The sequence below is a fragment of the Hylobates moloch genome, unplaced genomic scaffold, assembly GCF_009828535.3.
Source record: "Hylobates moloch isolate HMO894 unplaced genomic scaffold, HMol_V3 SCAFFOLD_5, whole genome shotgun sequence".
Taxonomy (NCBI): domain Eukaryota; kingdom Metazoa; phylum Chordata; class Mammalia; order Primates; family Hylobatidae; genus Hylobates; species Hylobates moloch.
The window spans coordinates 45,455,915-45,477,049 of NW_026652280.1; the positions used below are offsets into that span (position 1 = coordinate 45,455,915).

At 34.3% G+C, this 21,135-nt stretch overlaps 1 protein-coding gene across 11 annotated transcripts in view; it reads left to right on the top strand.

Moving 5' to 3' along the window:
- Positions 1-21,135, top strand: part of NOL4 (nucleolar protein 4) — a 384,554-nt gene that overhangs the window by 53,030 nt on the left and 310,389 nt on the right. The window contains exon 1 of one of the 11 annotated variants that reach the window (XM_058438492.1): positions 16,906-16,933. The exons of 8 other annotated variants lie outside the window; for them this stretch is intronic. The gene's annotated coding sequence lies outside the window, so the exon portion shown is untranslated. Of the gene's footprint in view, positions 1-16,905; positions 16,934-17,191; positions 17,232-17,290; positions 17,324-21,135 lie in introns of those variants that run through there. 2 more of the 11 variants (XM_058438489.1, XM_058438494.1) reach the window with 2 other exon arrangements.

Here is a 21,135-nt window from a genome sequence, read left to right on the forward strand (position 1 = left end):
GAACACAAGTATTTAGGCCGTAGCAATTAGTTTTGTTAGTTGGGGTCTTTCTATGAATTTGTTCATTATTAAGCATATTAATCTATTTTTTTGATAAACAGCTGTTTGTAGTATCACCTTATAATCTTTTTTAAAAATGTAGGTTGGTAGTAATATACATTTTTTTCATTCTTTTAGTAATTTGAGTATTTTCTTTCTTTAAAAATAATTTATTCTAGCTAAAGATGTATCTGTTTTGCTGATCTTTACCACAAACCAACCAACTTATGGTCTTATTGATTATTCTCTGTTTTTTCTAGTATCTATTTCATTTATTTCTACTACAATCCCTATTATTTCCTTCCTTCTGCTTGTCTTGAGTTTAGTGTGATTTTGCTTTCTAATTTATTAAGGTGGAAGACTGTTTGTTTTGTTATTTTTGCTTGTTTTTGAGATCTTTCTTTTTTAAATGCAGGCATTTACAGTCAGATTTTGCTCAAAGCAGTTATATTATTTTGCTGCATCCTATAAGTTTTGATATGTTGTGTTTTTATTTTCATTCATCTCAGAGCATTTTCTAATTACCTTTATGACTTCTTCTTTGACTCATTAGTTTTGAGAGCATGTTGTTTAATTTCCACGTTTGTGAGTTTTCCAAATTGATTTATGTTGTTGATGTCTAATTTCATTATATTGTGGTCATAAAACATACCTTGTATGATTTAAGTCATTTTTATTATTTGGAGACTTGTTCTATAGTCTAAAATATCACTTATCCTAGAGAATGCTACATGTACAATAGAGAAAGCTATGTATTTTAGCTATTGTTGGATGAAGTATTCTGTAGCTGTCCAAACAGGTTGGTTAATCACATTGTCAAGTTCTCTATTTCTTTTCTGGTCTTCTGTCTAGTTATTCTATCCATTTTTGAAATTGGGTTATTTAAGTCTCCAACTATTATTTCTGAACTATTTCACCCCTCCATTCTGTCAGTTTTTATTTCTTGTATCCTGTGGCTCTGTTGTTAAGTACACATATTGAAAATTGTCATATATTCTTGATGGCTTGACACGTTTATCATGAAAAACTGTCCTTTTTTCTCTATAGTACAACTTTTGCCTTAAAGTATATTTGATCTGATATTTTTATAACCTCTCCACTTCTCTTTTGGTTTCCCTTGGCAGTGTATGTGAGTTTTCGTCCTTTTACTTTCAACATTTTTGTGTCAGAATATCATATATGTCCATTGTATGCATATTTTTGGATAATTTTTAATCCATTCTGTCAATATCTGCATATTAATTGTTGTGATTAGTCCATTAAAATTAATATTATTACTGATACAAAATAACCTGCTTCTATTTTGCTATTTGTTTTCTATGTCTGTGTCTGTTTTTCTTCCCCACAAATCCTTCTTTACTGTCTTCCTTTGTATTAAGTAGTTATTTTTTTGTTTACCATTTTAATTCCCATCTTGTTTTTTTTTAACAATATGTTTTTGAGGTATTTTCTTAGTGGTTGTTGTGGGGATTACCATTAATAACTTAATCTATAACAATCTAGTTAACATTTATACCAACATAATATCAATAGTATATAAAACTTGTGCTCCTAAATAGTCTCAACTAGTCCTTATGCTGTTACTGCCACAGATTATATCTCTATACTTTGTCCATCAACACAAGGTTATAATGATTGCATTATGCAGTTGTCTTTTAAGGTAGGTAGGAAAAAAGAGGTACAAACAAAAAATACATCATTTATATTTAACTCTCCCTTCATATCCTTATCTGTGTAGTTACCCATTACCAGAGGTCTTTATTTCTTCTTGTGGATTCAGATTACTTTCTAGTTTTCTTCATTTCAAGCTGAAAAATTCCTTCATCATTTCTTTTAGTTCAAGTATGCTAGTGACAAATTCTTTGAATTTTTGTTTATCTGGGAACTAATTTATCCTTATTTTTGAAGAATAGATTTTCTGGATATAGAATTCTAGTTGACAGGCTTATTTTCTTTAGTGCTTTGACTATATACATTCTGGCCTCCATGACGTCTGGGCATTGCTTTGGCCTTCCTAATTTCTTATTAGAAATTAACTCTATCTTCTTGAAAACGTCCTGCCAAAAACCTAATAGCAGCCCAGCCTGAACACACCTGTGCTAATTAAATGTGTATTTTCTAGTTCTCATATTCAGCAAAAAGGGGACTCACACTCAGCCTGTCTCAGTTTTCATGCTAAACCATATCAGCCAGATTTGTTTTATTTAAGTTTATTATTTGAGGTTTTAACAAATTTATTTAGGTATGATTGACATACAATAAATTGTACGTATTTCATGTGTACAACTTGATACATTTTGTCATATGGATGCACATGTAAAGCAGTCAGGATAATGAACATATCCATTACTCCCCCAAATTTCCTAATGCCTCTTTGTAATCATTCCTCCTGCCTCTCCATGACCCATCTATCCCTATCTCTAGGCAAGCACTAATCCGCTTTATATCACTATGCTATATAGTAGTTTGCAATTTCTAGAATTTTATATAAATGGAATCATCAATGCACTCTTTTTTTGACTTGCTTATTTTCACTCATCCACGTTACATGAATCAATAGGTTATACCTTTTTATTGCCTACTAGTATGCCAGTAGGTTTGACATATCATTCGTCTATTCGTCTGTTGCTGCACATTTGGATTGTTTCCAGTTTGGGGCTATTTTAAGTAACTATGACCATTCCTGTATTTAAAAAAAAGAAATCAACTCTATCTTATAAAGGATCCCTTCTATGTGATGAGTTACTTCTCTCTTACTGCTTTCAGTAATTTTTATTTGTCTTTGGCTACTGACAGTTTGTGATGTATGTAGGTAGCTTAGCATTTTTGGCTGCCATAACAAAATACCATACGCTTGGTGGCTTAACAAACAGAAATTAATTTTCTCATAGTTCTGGAAATGCAAGTCTAAGATCAAGGTGACAGTATTGTCAGCTCCTAGAGAGAGTTCTCTTCCTGGCTTGTAGATGAACACTTTCTCTCTGCATACTTTCATGGTAGAGAGAGAGCTCATGCTCTCAATATTTCTATATATAAGGGCACCAGTCCTATTATGAGAGCCCATTCTTACGATCTCATTTAGCCCTAATTGCCTCCCAAAGCCCCATTTCCAAATACCATTATATTTGGTTAGAGCTTCAACATATGAACATTGAGGGGGACACAACTCAGTCCATAGCACTGTATGTGGACCTCTTTGAGTTTGACCTATGGGGAGTTCAGTGTGTTTTCTGGATGTGTAAATGTTCATTGAATTTGGGAAGTTTTTCTTCTGTTATTATTTCACATATTCTTTCTCCTCATTTCTCTTTTGTTTCCTAGGACTGATTGATTATATCTTGCAGGCCTCTAAGGTTCTGTTCACTTTTCTTTGTTATTCTTGTTTTTGTTCCTCAGATAATAATATCACTTGACTTCATGCTCATTGATACTTCCTTCTTCATGTTCAAATGTGCTACTAAGATACTCTAGTAAATTTTTAATTTCATTGATTCTCCTTTTCAAATCCAGGATTTCCACTTGGTCCTTTATTTTTTTAAAATAATTTCCATGTTCTTATTTATATTCTCCAGCTAGTATGACAATGTTCTTATACTCTTCTTTAGCTCTTTGAACATATTTAAATTGGCTGATTTAAAGTCTTTGTCCAGTAAATCCAATAAACTAGTTTCCTCCAAAACATTTCCTATTGATTGTTTTTATTCCTTCTTGTGGAACATACTTTCTTGTTCCTTTGTGCCTTTCATTTTTTAATGAAAATTCATATTTTACATAATATTATATGAGATCTCTAGAATGAGATTCTTGTCTCTCCCCAGGATTTGCTGTTGCTGCTTATTGTATTTATAGTTGTTAACTGTTTAGTAAATTTTCTAAATTTAATTTTCAAAGTCTATATTCTTTGTCATGTGTAGCAACTGAAGTCATTTCTCAGCATAGTGATCTAATAATAGAACAGTGATTTCCTTTAATGCTTGGAACCAATAAATTCTCCAGCCTCTGCCAATGGGGTCTGTAGTGTACATTAGCACAAATATTTGACATTCACCTAAAGTTGAGAGCTCTTTCCTAACCTTTACCTCTTGCTTGTACAGTGCCTTAAGTTCAGTCAGAGGTGAAACCTTAGCCCAGTCTTAGATTTTTTCTGAGCATGTACATATATCTATACATGTGTGGTCATCTAGATTCCTAGGGAATATGCTGCAGAGTTTCAAGAATCTATGGATTTTTTCATTCTGTAGTTTTTCCTTTAAGCTTTTTGTTTAGTTTACTATTTGATTCAACTGTTATCCACAGCTTTAGGCAGCTGCAAAGATAAAACATTTTCCTGTAATTGTTTTCTACATGGGTGCTGAGGAGAAGGTTTTTCACATGGGGTGAAATCCAAGTCAGGTCAACAAGAGGCAGCCTGTTAAGTGGTGTCTTCCATGGAAGCACTAGACATGTAAAATAATGTGATTATTCTTTAGGATTGAGGCATTGAAAAATCCCCAGTTCCATTCTCCTTTCTCTGGTGACTACCAGGCTGCAGAGGAATGTGGGCCATTGTGAATAGTGCCGCAATAAACATATGGAAAAAACATGTAAAGTGCATGTGTTCTTTACAGTAAAATGATTTATAATCCTTTGAGTATATACCCAGTAATGGGATTGCTGGATCAAATGATATTTCTAGTTCTAGATCCTTGAGGAATTGCCACACTGATTCACAATAGCAAAGACTTTGAACCAACCTAAATGTCCATCAGTGATAGACTGGATAAAGAAAATGTGGCACATATACACCATGGAATACTATGCAGCCATAAAAAGGATGAATTCATGTCCTTTGCAGGGACATGGATGAAGCTGGAAACCATCATTCTCAGCAAACTAACATAAGAACAGAAAATCAAACACCACATGTTCTCACTCATAAGTGGTAGTTGAACAATGAGAACACATGGACACAGGGAGGGGAACATCACACACTGGGGCCTGTCGGGAGGTGGGGGGCTCACAGAGGGACAGCATTAGGAGAAGTACCTAATGTAAGTGACGGGTTGATGGGTGCAGCAAACCACCATGGCATCTATATATCTATGTAATAAAACTGCATATTCTGCACATGTACCCCAGAACTTAAAGCATAATAAAAAAAGGAAAAAAATGTGGACCATTATTTTTCAAGGCTACTCAGACATACAGAGAAGAAGATGAATCTAGAGCAAGCTAAAACACCCAGAATTTTCAGGTTTTTTCACCAAGACTTAGCTTTTTTATTTTTATTTTTTAACAAATACTTACTGGATTGTTGTGAAACTGTGATAAATTTCTAGAGTTTTTGAAAAGTTGATTTTGACAATGTTTGCCAGTTTTTAAATTGTTTTATGAAGAGCAAATTTTCAGAGGTTCTTTCTCTGCCATTTTCACTGATTTTACTTCTGTGCCCTGGATTTAAATAGTACAGTTTAAGTTTCCTTCTTTGAACAGTACAATTTTAGCCTGACACTTTAGTTCTGGGCCCTCTAAAGGAGCAAGCAAATTGGTAGGACACTACTTATTGAATGATGTAAGACAGTTTGCCAGTCATCATCCACTTCACTTATTGTTACATGGTATTGTACTGTTCAGCTGCTCTGGCTCTGATTCACTCCATTAGGTCATGTTTCATAAGAGATTTTTAAACTTCAATTGAAATAATTAATAAGAATCATGAATTGGCATTAATTGGAGGCTCCTAAATGAGAAAATAGTTAATAATGATTACGGTTGAAGTTAAAATAGATATTATATCATTCACATTAAAAAAGGTGAACATATCACTCATGTTCAGAGGATCCTTTTCCTTAGTAAAAATGCATTCATACAACACATGGCACTGCCAAGATTTAAAATTCATACATCTGTAATATCTGTGAGCATGGCAACGATTTGCCTTTCAATAATTCATATAACACTCTGTCATAGGCTGAGACAGATCAAGATATGTGGAGCCCTACAGCAGGTTGGTAGCTTGGCACCACTTAAACAGATACTTTAAAAATATTCTTTCAGCATTTATTTGGTGGATACAGCGGAAAACTGATTTTTTTCCTTACTTATTTATTTTCATATCAAATAACTTTAAAACATTATTTTATTTTAATTAATTAACAAATAAACATTTTACATATCCAAGGTATACAACATGATGATCTGATATACACATATACATTGTGTAATGGTACAAATGTATAGTCAAGTTAACATATCCATCATATTCATAGATAACATTTTTATGTATGTGTACATATGGTAGGGACATTTAAAACCTGCCCCCTCATCAAATATCAAATAATACAGTATTGTTAACTATAATCACCTTGCTGTACATTAGATCTGTAGAACCTCTTTATTTTATTACTGAAAGATTATGTTTTTGACCAAAATCTCTTTATTTATCCCATCCTCCAGCCTCTGGAAATGACTGTTCTACTCTGCTTCTATGAGCTTGATCTTTAAAACATTCCATATATTAGTAAAATCATTCAGTATTTGTCTTTCTGCATCTGGCTTGTTTTGTTTAGTGTAATGTCCTCTAGGCTCATCCATGTTGCAAATGGCAGAATTTCCTTCTTTTTATTGCTGAATAATAAAAACACAGGCAAAAAAAAACAAGGAAGGCTACATCAAACTGAATAGCTGTTTGCAGAGCAAAGAAAAAAATTCAGGAACATTGAAAGACAACCTATGGAATGACAGAAAATATTTTCATATCATATACCTTATAAGGGGTTAATATAAAAAATGCAAGATACTCAACAGCAAAAATTCTAAACAACGCAATTTAAAATGGGCAAAAACTAGAACAGATACTTTTCCAAATAAGACGTAAATATGGCCAACAGGTATATGAAAAGTTCATCAACATCACTAATCACTGGGGAAATACTGATTAGGACCACAATGAGATATCACCTCATACCTGTTAAGATGGCTATCAAAATGGCAAGAGAAACAAGGGTTGATATGGAGAAAAGGGAACTTTGGTGTACTTTTGGTGAGAATATGAATTCATATAGTCATTATGGAAAACAGTATAGAGTTTCCTCAAAAAATTAAAAACGGAACTACCATATAATGCAGCAATTCTACTTCTGGGTATAAATTCAAAAGAAATGAAATCAATATCTTGAAGAGATATCTGCACTCTCATGTTCATTGCAGCATTATTCACAATAGCCAAGATATGGAAGAAAAACCTAAGTGTCTATTGGCACATGAATGGATAAAGAAAATAGTATATGTATATACACACATGCATATGCACAATGGAATAAAAAATAATAAAATTTTAATTTACTTGGAAGTATAAGTTGATTTTTTACTTTAATCAGCATTTAAAGCTGGGTGATTCAGTTATATTAGTCAAAAGATTAATTTCAATAAATACTTTGATGTAGTTATCCAAAAATATTTAGTTCATTTGCTTTAAATAATGCTGCAAGTGATATAGAAAAAATAATTATGAATCTTTTAGTTCCTGATCTTAAAGCTTTTATGTTTATGTTAGAATACCTTATCAAAGATAATAAAACCAGGACTTCCCTTCTTCATAGCTTTCTTCTGTTCTGTGCCTCCAGAACTACAAGTTAAGTCAAGTTCACATTTTGAGGTCTTTCCTTTTGTACAAAAGCTCTCATTCTTTTGTACAGGCAAGGTTTCATTGATGGGTATCGTACTGGAGTTTTGCACCAAATGGTTCAGCAGTTAGTAATGTTTAAGAACTTGATTACCATTTGGGATACAGAGTATAATTCTGATTAAGGCTAGAATGTAGTTCTAAGAGTCTTAATTTAATGCTGCTTGATAAAAATAGTGACTTAGAATACTACCTGATAAAAGTCATGGTCAGAATATGTGGCTCAGACTCAAAGTTTCTGAGTTTCCTGAGTGACTACATTCTAATATCTATCTAATTATCATCTCTTTATTTGTAGAAGAGGAAGAAATGAAGTAAGAGCAAGCATTACTAGAAGAATGTTGACTTTCCCTTCACACTAGGCCCAATTTTCCTCTGCTTTGGTTTTCTCTGTTAACCTAATTGGACTTTTAACAAATAAGACTGTGGTCAGTCAGGTATTTGGCTATTTCTTCTTGAAGGAGGGTACAAAGTGAATATTCTGGAACCTCTACATCTTGGATTGCTACTTTAAATTTTAGGGAGATGAATGACATAGGTGATATGGTGGCTCATAAGAGCAAATTAATTACAAATTTATTCTCTATTCTATGATGAAACTTTTCCATTTGTATTATTTCTTGAACCAGCCAAGCCTGTCAAATGTTTATACAAAGTATACTATCTTCTTTACTTAATGGTAACCTTTGATGAAAACAACAAAACAAAAAACAACAACAAAAGGGGGATTGAGATCTTAGAGTGGCAGAAGGCTGAGAAAACTTAAATCTACATCACATTTCATAACATAAACCAAGAAAATGTGTTGTATGATTACCTGAAGAACAAATAAACCTGAATTGAACTAATAACAATAAATGTAACATCTGATAAACTACAGTTATAATGAAATTTTTCTTATGTGGACAAGAAAATGAGAGGCTAACCATTTATTCTATGAATTAAAAGAAAGCCTCAAATATTTATTCCCTCAAAGTCATGTTCTATCTGCTAAAAATGCTGCTCAATGTTAGCTTAATTATAGAAAATTATATTTTATTTATAGCAAACTGGATGTTTACTGGTAGAACTGTGCATAAATATACACTCATTATATATTTAGTGTTCATTTAGTCTGCTCAACATCTTGGTCTATTATAGGGGAAATTGTAATAAGCTTAAAGCATAGTTCTTAGCCATAGTATGTATATTGATATCCTCTTTTTAAAGACCATTTGTAAGATTTGAGGATCATTTTTAGGTATGATTAGAATTTCCTAATGAGAATTTTCAGTCTATTAAAAATGGCTAGACCAGCACTATCCAATAGAAATATAATATGAGCCATAGATGTAATTTTAAACTTTCTAGTAGTCATTTTAAAATAAAAACAGATAAAAATAATTTTAACAACATATTTCATTTAACCCAATATATTCAACATTTTACCATTTCAACATGTAATTAGTTTAAAACAATTATGAAGGGAGGTATTTTACTTTTTATTTTTTAGAGAATTATTGTCCCTGCATGGTGGCTCACACCTGTAATCCCAGCACTTTGGGAGGCCGAGGTGGATGGATCACCTGAGGTCAGGAGTTTGAGACCAGCCTGGCCAACATGGTGAAACCCATCTCTACTAAAAAAAATAAAATATAATATAAAAATTAGCCAGGCAGGGTGGCAGTGCCTGTAATCCCAGCTACTCGGGAGGCTGAGGCAGGAGAATCGCTTGAAACCAGGAGGCGGAGGTTGCTGTGAGTTGAGATCGTGCCATTGTACTTTGGCCCGGGCAACAAGAGCGAGACTTCGTCTCAAAAAAAAAAAAAAGTTCTTAAACAGCCCATCTCAATTCAGACTACTCACATTTCAAGGGCTCAATACCCACCTGTTGCTACTGACTACTGGTTGGAAAGTGCAAGTTTCTACCTTTATCCTTGAGATATTTAACTAAAAATATGCTTATGATTGCCAGTAAGGTTTCCAAAAAGGATCTGTAGAATGTCAGAAATGGCAGTTAAATGGAAGAAACAGAACAACATATACAGTCTAAAAAGCAAGAGAGAGAATTGATTAAAAATAGAAAAATAATTGTATATTAGTGCATATTATGTATAAAATATAGTAAAATTTTGTCCTTAATTCTGATAAGGAAGTTTCATTCAACTCCTACTTTCCTGAGAGTTTTTATTAGAAATGGATATGGGATTTTGTCAAATGTCTTTTTTAGTGTTATTGAGATGAACACTTTTCTTTTTAGTTTGTTAATACAATGGATGACTATTGATTGTCTAAATGTTAAACCAACCTTGTATTCCATTGATAACCTAGCCGTTGTAGTATTGGCATGGTACATATTTTTCTATCCCTTTTTGGTTAACTATTTGTGACTTTAAATATAAAGTACATTCTTTGTAAGTGGCATTTATTTGGGGCTTGCCTTTTAATCCGATGTCTGACTTTCAACTGGATGTTCATTAGAACATATACATTTAATGTGGTTAGGTTTATGTCATCATCTTGCTGTTTTGTCTTTTTTTTTTCCTGTTTGCCCAATCTGTTATTCGTTTTTTTCACCTTGTTTTTCCTGCACATTAAAAATTAGTTAAATACCAATGGTTACTTTAGGGTTTACAGTATACTTATTTACCTTATTTAAGTCTACCTTCAAGAATTATTATGCCACTTACATGATGTAAGGAGCTTAGAATACTTCTATTACCTTCTTCTTGGTTTATGCTATTGTTATTATATGTTTCTCCTATACATATGTGATAAATACCATTATACACTGTTATTTTGTTCGGATATCAATTATATTTAAAGTGATTTATATAAAATAACTATAAAAATCATATATTCATGTGGTTACTATTTCTGGTGCTCTTCTTCCCTTTTTATAGATCTATATTTCCAACTGACATCATTTTATTCTGCTTGAAAGATATTTCTGCCTAAAGGATATTGATATTTATTATAAACAGATCTGGTAGTAGTGAATTATTTTAGCTTTGTATGTCTGAAACTGTGTTTTGGTTTGCATTAATTTTTATAAGATATTGTAAGCATTTGAATATATTTATTTTTAACATCGCATTCTTTGTATTCTTGTCATATCTATTTATCTTGTTTATTTTTAATGTTTCCTTATCCACTACTTTTAAGTGTAAAATTATTTTTTATTAACCTTCCCCCTTGATTGGTTTGGAATTTATAAATTAGAATTATCTTAGAAATTTCCATTTAAATTTGAAAATGCAAACTTATTAAATTCTACATCTTGATATTTCTGCTAATCCTTTGACTCCTACCATATTGTAGTAAATTAAAATCTTTTGTTATCAAGGGTTTAATTTTTTTCTTTTGAACTCCAGATCTTGGACAATAGCCTTCTTCTTCTTCTTTTATATTTCTTTTAAAATATATATTATAAATAACATAAATATCAATTATCCTTACTAGAGCCACTTGTTTTCAGACTCATCTTCCAGTTTACTAGTTTTTTTTCGTTTTTCTTCCCTCTATTTCTTTCCCTAGTCTGTGCGGCTTTTACTCTGCAGACCTTTTTTCCCCCCTGAAACTATTGCTTTAGAAGTTCCTTTAGTTAAAGTCTGTGAATGGTTAAATTTCTTAATTTTCTGGCTAAAAAAAAATTTATATCTCTTATTTTAACTTTTTAAACATTTAAATATTTACACTTTAATTTTCTGTGTTCCATTTTACTTCCTATTGAGAAATGTGCAGTTTTATTGTCTTTTTGTAGTAGAGGATCAGTCTCTTGCTTGACAGTCTTAAAACTTCTATCTTTTTTTTGGTATTCTACAGGTTCATTGCAATGTTCTAGGTGTAGATTTTAAAATAATTATCCTACCTGATATATGACATTTTTTCCTAAATTTCTGAATTCATGATTTTGTCACTTGTAGAAAATTCTTTCACTATCTCCTTGAATCAAGAAAAAAAGATATTAAAGTGACTAGACAGATTTATAAAATAAAACAGAAAAAAATGTAAAATGCAGGAACTCAATTGTTTCAATAGAAGCTTAGATAACGTTAAAAAGAGATTTAGTGCACTGAAAAATGGCTGTGAAGATATTGTCCAAAATGCAGTCATTTTTATATTATTCCTTTCTCTCCAATTCCTTGCACTTATAAAACAGCTACATTTACCCAACTTTACTAGAATCCAAGACTTCACTGCTTCTCCCTACTCCCTCCAGTCCTCAGATGTTATGGTTCCTGGTACAGGAAATTGCTCTCAGATAGGCCTCAGCTCTAGTTTTCTGTTATAGCTCACTAATCTGGTTTCATTTTAGCATGTATTTAAATTTTAATTTTAGGGTCCTTGAAGATTTCACATACATATGTGTGAGCTTAACAATACATTTAAAATGTGGTTGTTTCCTCTCCCACATACAAACCTCTATCTATCTATCTATCTATCTATCTATCTATCTATCTATCTATCTATCTATCTATCTATCTATCTATCTATCTATCTATCTATCTATCTATCTATCTATCTATCTATCTAATTATTTGAAGAAACAGTCTCAGATTTTTCATTTTAGAAAGATACTTTAGGCACCTAAGAGAAGAATGAAGGGGCCAAAATATGAAACAGGTAGAACAAGTAGTAAATTGAATAAATAATCCAAGCCAGAGATACAAGCAAGTATCAGCAGATTAGAGAAGTGTTTAAAAATTAACACTTAGTAACTGGATATATAAGAGGTGTAAGAAATCAAAGATGACTTATTTTAAAGGTGAACTGAACATTATACGGTATTCCCTTGGTATCCATTAGGGGTTGGGTCCAGGACCTTCCTGTGATGCTCAATTCCCTGATAGAAAATGGTCTAGTATTTGCATATAACCTATGCACGTCCCTTTGTATACTTTAAATCATCCCTAGGTTACTTATAATACCTAATATGATATAAAGACTTTGTAAATAGTTGTTATACTATATTTTATTTGTATTTTTTTACTATTATATTTTTATTTTTTATTTTTTCCCAAATATTATTAATTCCATGGTTGGTTGAATTGGCAGATGCAGAACTTGCGGACCCAAAAGGTCAACTGTATGTAAATTATTCCATATTTGTTAAAGTTACAGCATGATTGTTATAAATTTATGAGCTTTAGTTAATATTTTTCTGTTGCGTTAGTTACATGATTGCATTTATGGACATTTACCATTGGCTCCAGTTCAAATGATAGATCTTTGATAATGGGACTTTGGGAAAATGGAGATAGACAAATTTTCACATTATCTACTTTCTGTAAAAAACAAATACCTTTCAATTATCCTTTTCCCTCTTCTAGACAAAGTCTGTTTACTTACTTCAGTTCCAGATACAAGATCCTTTGTTTAAAGTGGCATACCTCGTTGAGAGGGAATTACAAGTTGGCTATTTTTATGTTGTTCTTTTATTGTTTTATTAATGCCTTTTCATCAAATACTTTGACTCCAACTTATAAATTCCTTGGTATCCACTGGCTCAGATAAACTATAATGTGGTTATATTCTGAAACATCAGTAGATAAAAACTGTCAGCATTTCATCGTATGCTTTTAAAATTTGAAAAGCTTATACAAATATTAATGAATATTTAAAATATTAGTTTCTTGTAATATATTGTTTATTAACTAAGCTAGAGATTAAAATTTATCTGGCCCTGTAATTGTTTTTAAGAATCTGTGAAAAGTTCCCAACTTTTGGGAAGACATATTTTGTAAATTTTTATTCTATAGGCTTTTTTCTAGTACAGTTACAACTTAAACATTCTAAAATATTGAAAGTGTTGTTAGTAATAATTAATAGATTAAAATAAAGAAATGTATGACATACTTTTAAAAGCCTAAATATTTACCAATTTTAAAAATATATTATTGTTTATTATTATTCAATAATATCTGCTTATTATATATTTAAAAGTTAAGCAGAAGAAAAAAAGAATCACCTCTGGTTTGGTTATCTAGAGATGTCTACTATTAATAAAAATTACATATTTGGGGTATGATATCTGATTCTAGATTCTTTAAAATCATTTCTTAACTTTTTCTAGTCTCCTTAATTCTAGTGTATACTAAGGTCAAATAAGATAATTATTCATTTTAAAAGCTTTCATAAGAAGATATTTGTTACTCTCTATAATTTAATGTCCTACTATATATTGTGCATTGACAGAAATAAAGCAGCACTTGAATATGCAAACATTGAGACCCAGCTGGAAAGCATGCCATACCCACTGAGGCTTCTAATGCTATGTGAAATACACAAAGGGTGGTGTGCTAGGCTAACCTTTTCAAATGGCGGAAGAACCAGTCCAGAAGACTAAAAGCTTTTCTACTTACTTTCCCATTCAATTAAACATCTACACACTGGAACATGGTTGTTCTGATCATTTCCCATCTGCTGTGAGATACTAAGGACATAAACTGAGGTTTTAAACACTGGTCTATACACAGTCTTTATACACAGACCTGTCTCACAGTTGAAATACACATTTGCATTTAGCGTGGGCAGAAATGAGCAAATTTGGCACTTGAGGGTGTGGATAATATATTTGGGGAGATAGTAGATTTCTGCCAGCATAGAAATAGTTTGGCAGGTAGTTTAGAAGTTTGGAGGATAATTAAATTAAAAATTAAATAAATATTACCTTTACTAATCTCCTATTTACTGAATCACATTTAAAGGGAAATTCCTTAGAAAAATAATCTATGGAAATGACTGCCTTATAAAGTTGAATATTTCAGTGCAAAGACACCAGACCATATCTAAATTAACAATCAGGTAACACTTTAGTTGGTATTTTAAGGCATATATCTAATCTCAAAACTCTAATTCACATTTGTCAAGGAATTAATAAATATACAAGGAACTCAAATAACTCAACAGCATAAAAAGAAATAATCTGATTTTAAAATGGGCAAATGATCTGAATAGACATCACTTAAAAGAAGACGTACAAATGGCCAACAAGTATATGAAAAAAAAGTCTCAGCATCATTAATCGTCAAGGAAATGCAAATTAGAACCTAGAGGAGATATCATCTTACCCCAGTTAGAATGGCTATTATCAAAAAAAAAAAAAACAAATGCTGGAGAGGTCTTGGAGAAGGGGGAATAAACACAATAGTGTTTATTTCTTGCAAAATTGTCCTCCTTTTGATGTGTTATACAAGGTTGGTGGGAATGTAAATTAGTATAGCCATTATGGAAAATAGTATGGAGGCTACTCATAAAACTAGAAATAGAATGGCAATCCCACTACTGGGTATATATCAAAGGAAAGAAAATCAGAATGTCAAGGAGACATCTGCACTCCCATATTTATTGGAGCACTATGCACAATAGCCAAGATATGATATCATCTTAAGTGTCGATCAACAGATGGATAAATATGGCATATATACACAATGGAATGCTAGTCAGCCATAAAAAAGAATGAAATCCTGTCATTCATAGCAACATTGCTGAGCCTGAAGGACATTGTGTTAAGTGAAATAAGCACAAAAAGATAAATACCACGTATTCTCACTCATATGTGGAAGCTAAGAAAGTTGATCTCATAGAAGTAGAGAATAGAAGAGTGGTAACTACAGGATGAAAGGGTGAAGGGGAGAGAAGATAGGGAGAAGTTGGTTAATGAACACAAAATTATGCCTATATAAGAGGAATAACTTCTAATGTTTTATCGTACTGCAGGGTGACTATAGTTAGCAACAATATATTGTATATTTATAAATAGCTAGAAGAGAGGATCTTGATTGTTCCCAGAACAAAGAAATAATAAATGTTTGAGGTGATGAACTTGCTCATTACCCCAATTTGATCATTACACATTGTACACATATATAAAATATCACACTGAACCCCATAAATATCTACAATTATTGTGCCAATTAAAATTTTTTAAAACTCCAATTAAAAGATCATTTGTTTTAGTATTTAAATGACCACATATATAAGAATTCATTTAAAACTTTCTTAAACAAAATATTACACTAATTCCATTTGGCAAATGCTTTTCATTTCCTTACGCATTTTCTCCAGTTAAAGGTTATCTTTGCATTAGGTGCTAGTTAGCCAACAATCATTCAGTGATACATAGATTCACAAGCATCTCCATTAATCTCTGGAAAATCAAGTATATGATGTATATAATCAGAAACACATTTATTACTTACAATATTTTTTAATTTTAAAATTTCGAGAATTACATTAAAATATCACAATAAAATCTTTTTTCATGAAAAGCCCTGGTTACAGCAATAAAATATTAAATATTATTCAAGAAGAGGATAGATCTTTTGTATACTTTAGAAAAACTGCCCTCAAAAATTTTCATTTTTTCAATCTATATAGAATTGAAAAGTTGTTTCTTTGCCTTTTTCTCTGTCTACAGCCGAACGATAGGGTTTCTTGCAAAATTTTCCTCCTTTTGATATATTGGAAAGCGAGGCAAGAGTCCCCGTTGACTTAGCTGCCAGAAGAGACACCCTTCTCCGCCTGGAGAAGGGTTTGTTTTGCTCCAGTAAATAAAAACAGGATTCAGTTGGGCTCTGAGCAAAATCTGTTCCTGTATGCAATTTTGAAGTCCATTACGGGTGCCCCTACTGGGCACTTAGTTTACCTGGCCAGGGATGACTGGATATGGCCAGCTGACAACTCCACCCCACCCCACTCCCCGCCCCGCATCCCTCTCCCGCTGAGAGGCCTACAGCGAGCGGGGTCGGGTCCTGGGTGCTCTCTGGTCTTGTCTGAGCGGGCCACCTTCTCTGAAGGCCTCTGACCCTTCCTTTGCTCCCCAGACACCCGGGAAGGGCAGAGAAAAGGGAGAAAGGATCCGGCATTCTAGTCCTCGAAGATAATTCTAGGTGGGAGTGAAGGGACTGGGAGAGTGTGCTGCCGTTGGTCGGGTCGGGACATAGAGGGAATCAGAAGAGAAGGACTAAAGCCAGAGGGACCCCTCCGGCAAGGCGGGATGGATTGGGGTGGGGCCAGCTCTCTAGGGGACTCTCAAGCTCTTGGAAGGTCACGTGCTCAAACTCGGCGTGACCGTGCCTCCCAGGCCCTGTCCCCCACCACCCAGGGGAGGAGAAGGCGGCGGCGGCGGCATCCAGGGATCAGGGTCAGGCCCGCGGCTTCGGGCGCGCGTCTCCTGCTCCTCCGAGAGACCCAAGCTCATGCTCGGGTGAAGCGGACGCAGATCTCATCCAGGCCCCAGCACTCTGGGTACTGTGGGCGGGGGACGTCGGCGGGGGACGTCAGCGGGAGAAAAGCCTTGGCCTTCCTCCTCCGGCCGTTGCCGCGGCAACTGTGATGTCTGAGGCGGAGGGTCGCGGGTTGGAGCACTGCTCCCCCTCGCGGAGCGCGGCGCCTGGAGCGCCTAGCGCGCCTGCAGGTCGGGGGAGGCGAGGAGGAGGCTGACAGGGTGGAGGGCGCCTTTCTCCCTGCCACCCCCTCCAGCGTTGCTATGGACACCGCCAGGGCAACCTCACCTGTACCCGCTGCTCCAGCCGCCGCCGCTGAAGTAAAAACAGCAACCCGAGCTCTCTTTTGCCCCAGCATCTCTTCCAGGGACTCTAACCTAGCAGCTGCCACCGCTTGTCTCCCACAAACGAAGTGAGAGGGCAGACGTCCAACATTTGTCCTTGTTCCATTACCATGCCTTTCTTTATTTGGCTTTCCATTCTACATTTTGTATCTCAGCATCTTCCAGAGTAAATGGTCTAGAGGATGGAAAAGCGCTTCCTTTTATACCGTCTGCCACGCCTCTTTTGTTAGCAGACAGCTGGTTTAATTCTACAAAACACTGTCCTGGGCCCTATTTAATTATCAGAAGAAATATATTTTTAAAGTAGTGTGTTTCTTGTATTACAGCAGATATGTAGAATCCCTAGTTTTTATTAGCAGGATATATAGATATTTATAGGAATGTTCTCTTGCTGCTAAGCACCCCTGAAATAAACACTTTTTGACAAATGAGTAGAACAATTCTGTGTCAGAATATCTGGGATACATAGTACGTAAAAACGAGCTGTTTAGAAGCCCCTTCTTTCCCCATCTCATTTCCAGTTCTATATGCCAGTGCTAAAATCTCTTTTCTGGGCTCTAATCCATCTGTGTTTGAGGTCAGTTTTTGACTTTGCAAGGGGATTTATTTCAACATGGCTCTGTCTTTGAACTCGAGAGTGGGGGGTAAATTAAATACTCGACTACTTACACTCAGCTCAGGTGCGAGATTTAGTGCATAGATGCATCTCTGCTGACTACCGACGTAAATGCACTTAGTAAAAAGGACTCTCCCTGATTAGAGCAGATGGAGGCATCTGTGATCTTGAATTGCCAGCCATACCCTGGCAGGCTCTGTGGACTGCTGTTGGTCACAACCCCTTGCTCTCAAATTTCTTTTCTGTTGAGTGTATATATGGTAAAGCTTTCATTCTCTGAAAGCACCCCGGTAGCTTTTGCTACTGATAATCATGAGTTTCTTTACATAGTTCTGCAAGTTTGAATAGACAAGCCTTTTCAGCTGACTTTGATACCGCCTCTTTAGAAAATCCCAACAATGCAAGATAACTATTTCTTTTTTTTAAAGCTGATAGGTGGGATATTTAATAATTTCACTTTGTCACACTTTCTATGTCGTGGTGTCTTTAAAGCCACTAAAAGAGATTTTGATATAGTGCAAGCCCTAGGTAAAGCTATGAATTCGAAACTTGTTTATCTTCAATGTCCTAATCTACCCTGTTCCTACCTCTCCCAAAGGTCCTAAATACCAAATCTAATGGTCCCTTTCATTTGTCATCCTACTTAACCTCTTATAAGAATTTGACCCTCTTGATCTAACTTCTCATTTTCCTTGATAATCTCTTCCCATCTTCTTGTGCTCTCTGACCTATTTGAAGGTCCCTTCTCAGTCTTTTTTCTTTTCCTTTTTTGATACTGTATTTTGATCTGCTTTTTTTTCATTCTGCATATTTTCCTGGGCCTTTTCATCCACATCAATTGTTTTATCTGCCATCTTATTTTCTTGTCTTCTAAATCTGTGTTATCTTGCGCAAACTTTTCTCCGAGCTCTAGACCCTTTTTTCGGAGCTACTTCATGGACAATTCTATATATCTTACCTGCAGGCATCTCAAATTCAACTTGTGCCTCACTGAACTATTTTCCTATCCAAAATTTGATTTTCTTATTGTATTTCCTATCTCAGTTAATGACCCTATGCCCCTACTTACACAAGAGCAGAAGCATGAGAGCCATTTATTGAGCTATATATTTATCTAATGAAATTTTCTTACTGGCATCTACCATATGCCAGACAGTGTCATGAAGCTTAATTCTAGTAGAAAAGAAAGATTAATATATTTATGACCAAGTAATATAATTCCAGCTTTTGGTAAAGTCTACTACAGAAATAAGCCAGGTGTTACATGATAAAGAAGAGCTGGGAAGAGCACTCTACACAGGATGGTCCAAAAAAAGTTTTATGTGTTAAACCAGAATGAAGAATGAGAAGAAGCCAAATATGTAAGTTGCTGGAGAAAAAAAACAGGTCAGGCAGAGAGAATAGCAGTCACAAAGATCCTGCAGTGGGGAAGGCCCTCCTGTATTCAAGAAAATGACATAAAAGCCAATATACATGATGAGAAGGGGACAATGGGGTGTAGTGAGTGTGGGAAGGAGGCAGGGGACAGATTTTGCATGACTCTGTGGGCCATGATGAGGAATTTGGATTTTATACTATGTGCAGCGGGAAACCATTGAATATTTTTATTAAGAGTGGCTGAACTGTTTCATAATTTTAGATGATCATTAGGCTGTAGGGTGGAGAATGAATTGGAATGGTGACAGTTTGGAAGTGGAGAGGATATTAAAGACAATGGAAGTGTTCCGGATCAGCGATGACAGCGGTACAGAAGTAGAGAGGGAGAGGAGTGAACGGACGTGAGGTATTTTCAGTGGTCTTTTGTCTTTATCACTCACTATTGTGTGTCAGTCTCATTTCTGTCCTTAGAGCACTCCATGCCATATGGGGCTTTCCACATCCCAAGTCCTTACCGATAAATCCTATTTTTATGGTTCTTATACTTTTAGAACCTTAACTGAATAATAGTTACATGTTACTTGACAAGGAGAAGGTAGAGAACCATAGTTAAGAAAGTAGGCTCCAGAGTTAAGCTGCTTTGGTTGATAGCCATGCTCCATGACTTACTAGCAGTGTCACTTGGGCAAATTGCTTAACCTTTCTGTTTCATTTTCTCCAGCTACAAAATAGGAATAATAGTAATCATAATTATTTATAGGATATTATGGGGATTAAATGCATATAATACACAGTATATGGCAAGTGCTCGGTAAATTTTAGATGATGATGTTGCTGCTGACGAAAAATGATAGAGGATGTAAGATCTTACTCTGATAAACATTTTAATATAATGCACGGGAAGTTCTGCAGCCTTTCCTTGTAACTTGTTAGTAAGACTAATAATCAGAAGAGGAAGGGCATCATGTCTAGCATGGAAGGAAATGGGAAATATTCTGACAAACAGGCATCTAAAATAGTTGCTCCTCAAATCTCCCTTCTTGGGGAAACCCTTCTATAGGAAAGCATTTTCTGTTCCTTTCCAATTTCTTAATCTTGCTTTCTTTGAGCCTGCATTAAATCATTTTGTTTTTCTTGTTACAGTGATTAGAAAGAAAATGGATATGAAGTTTTTAATCATGACAAGAATAATAGAATACCTTTAAGCTGGAAAAAGTTGAAACTTGCTACTTCTTGGTGATTTTCTTTATGTCTTGCTAATTCAATAGGAAACACTCCTTAGTACAATCTTGTCCTGCATAATAATGTTTTGGTCAAGGATGAGTGGTGTATATGATGATGGTCTCATAAGATGATAATACTATATTTTACATACCTTTTCTACATTTAAATATATAAATACCCACTGTATTAAAATTACCTACAATATTCAGTACCATAACATGCTGTATAGGTTTGTAATCTAGAAGCAATATACCATGCAGCCTAGGTGTGTAGTAGGCTATGCCATCTATGTTTGTGCAAGAACACTCTATGATGTTTGCATGATAAAGAAATCACCTAACAATGCATTTCTCAGACTATATCCCCATCATTAAGCAATGCATGACTGTAATTCCAAACTTCAGTTTTCCTGCATTCCCAACTAAGCCAATATTGACTGCCTTGTTTTATGAAGTTATTACTATCCTTTATGAATGGTCTGTATCTCATAATTTTCCAACTCAGTTATCAAGATTTCTCTGATTTATTGAATAAATCAGTGATTCTTTATAAAATATATCTTTCAACATTTTTCTTTCTTTGCATTGTTGTTTTCCTCTGTCTAAATTAGATTGTCATATTTTTCAAATATATATATATGTTACATTTTTAACATCTCTCTGA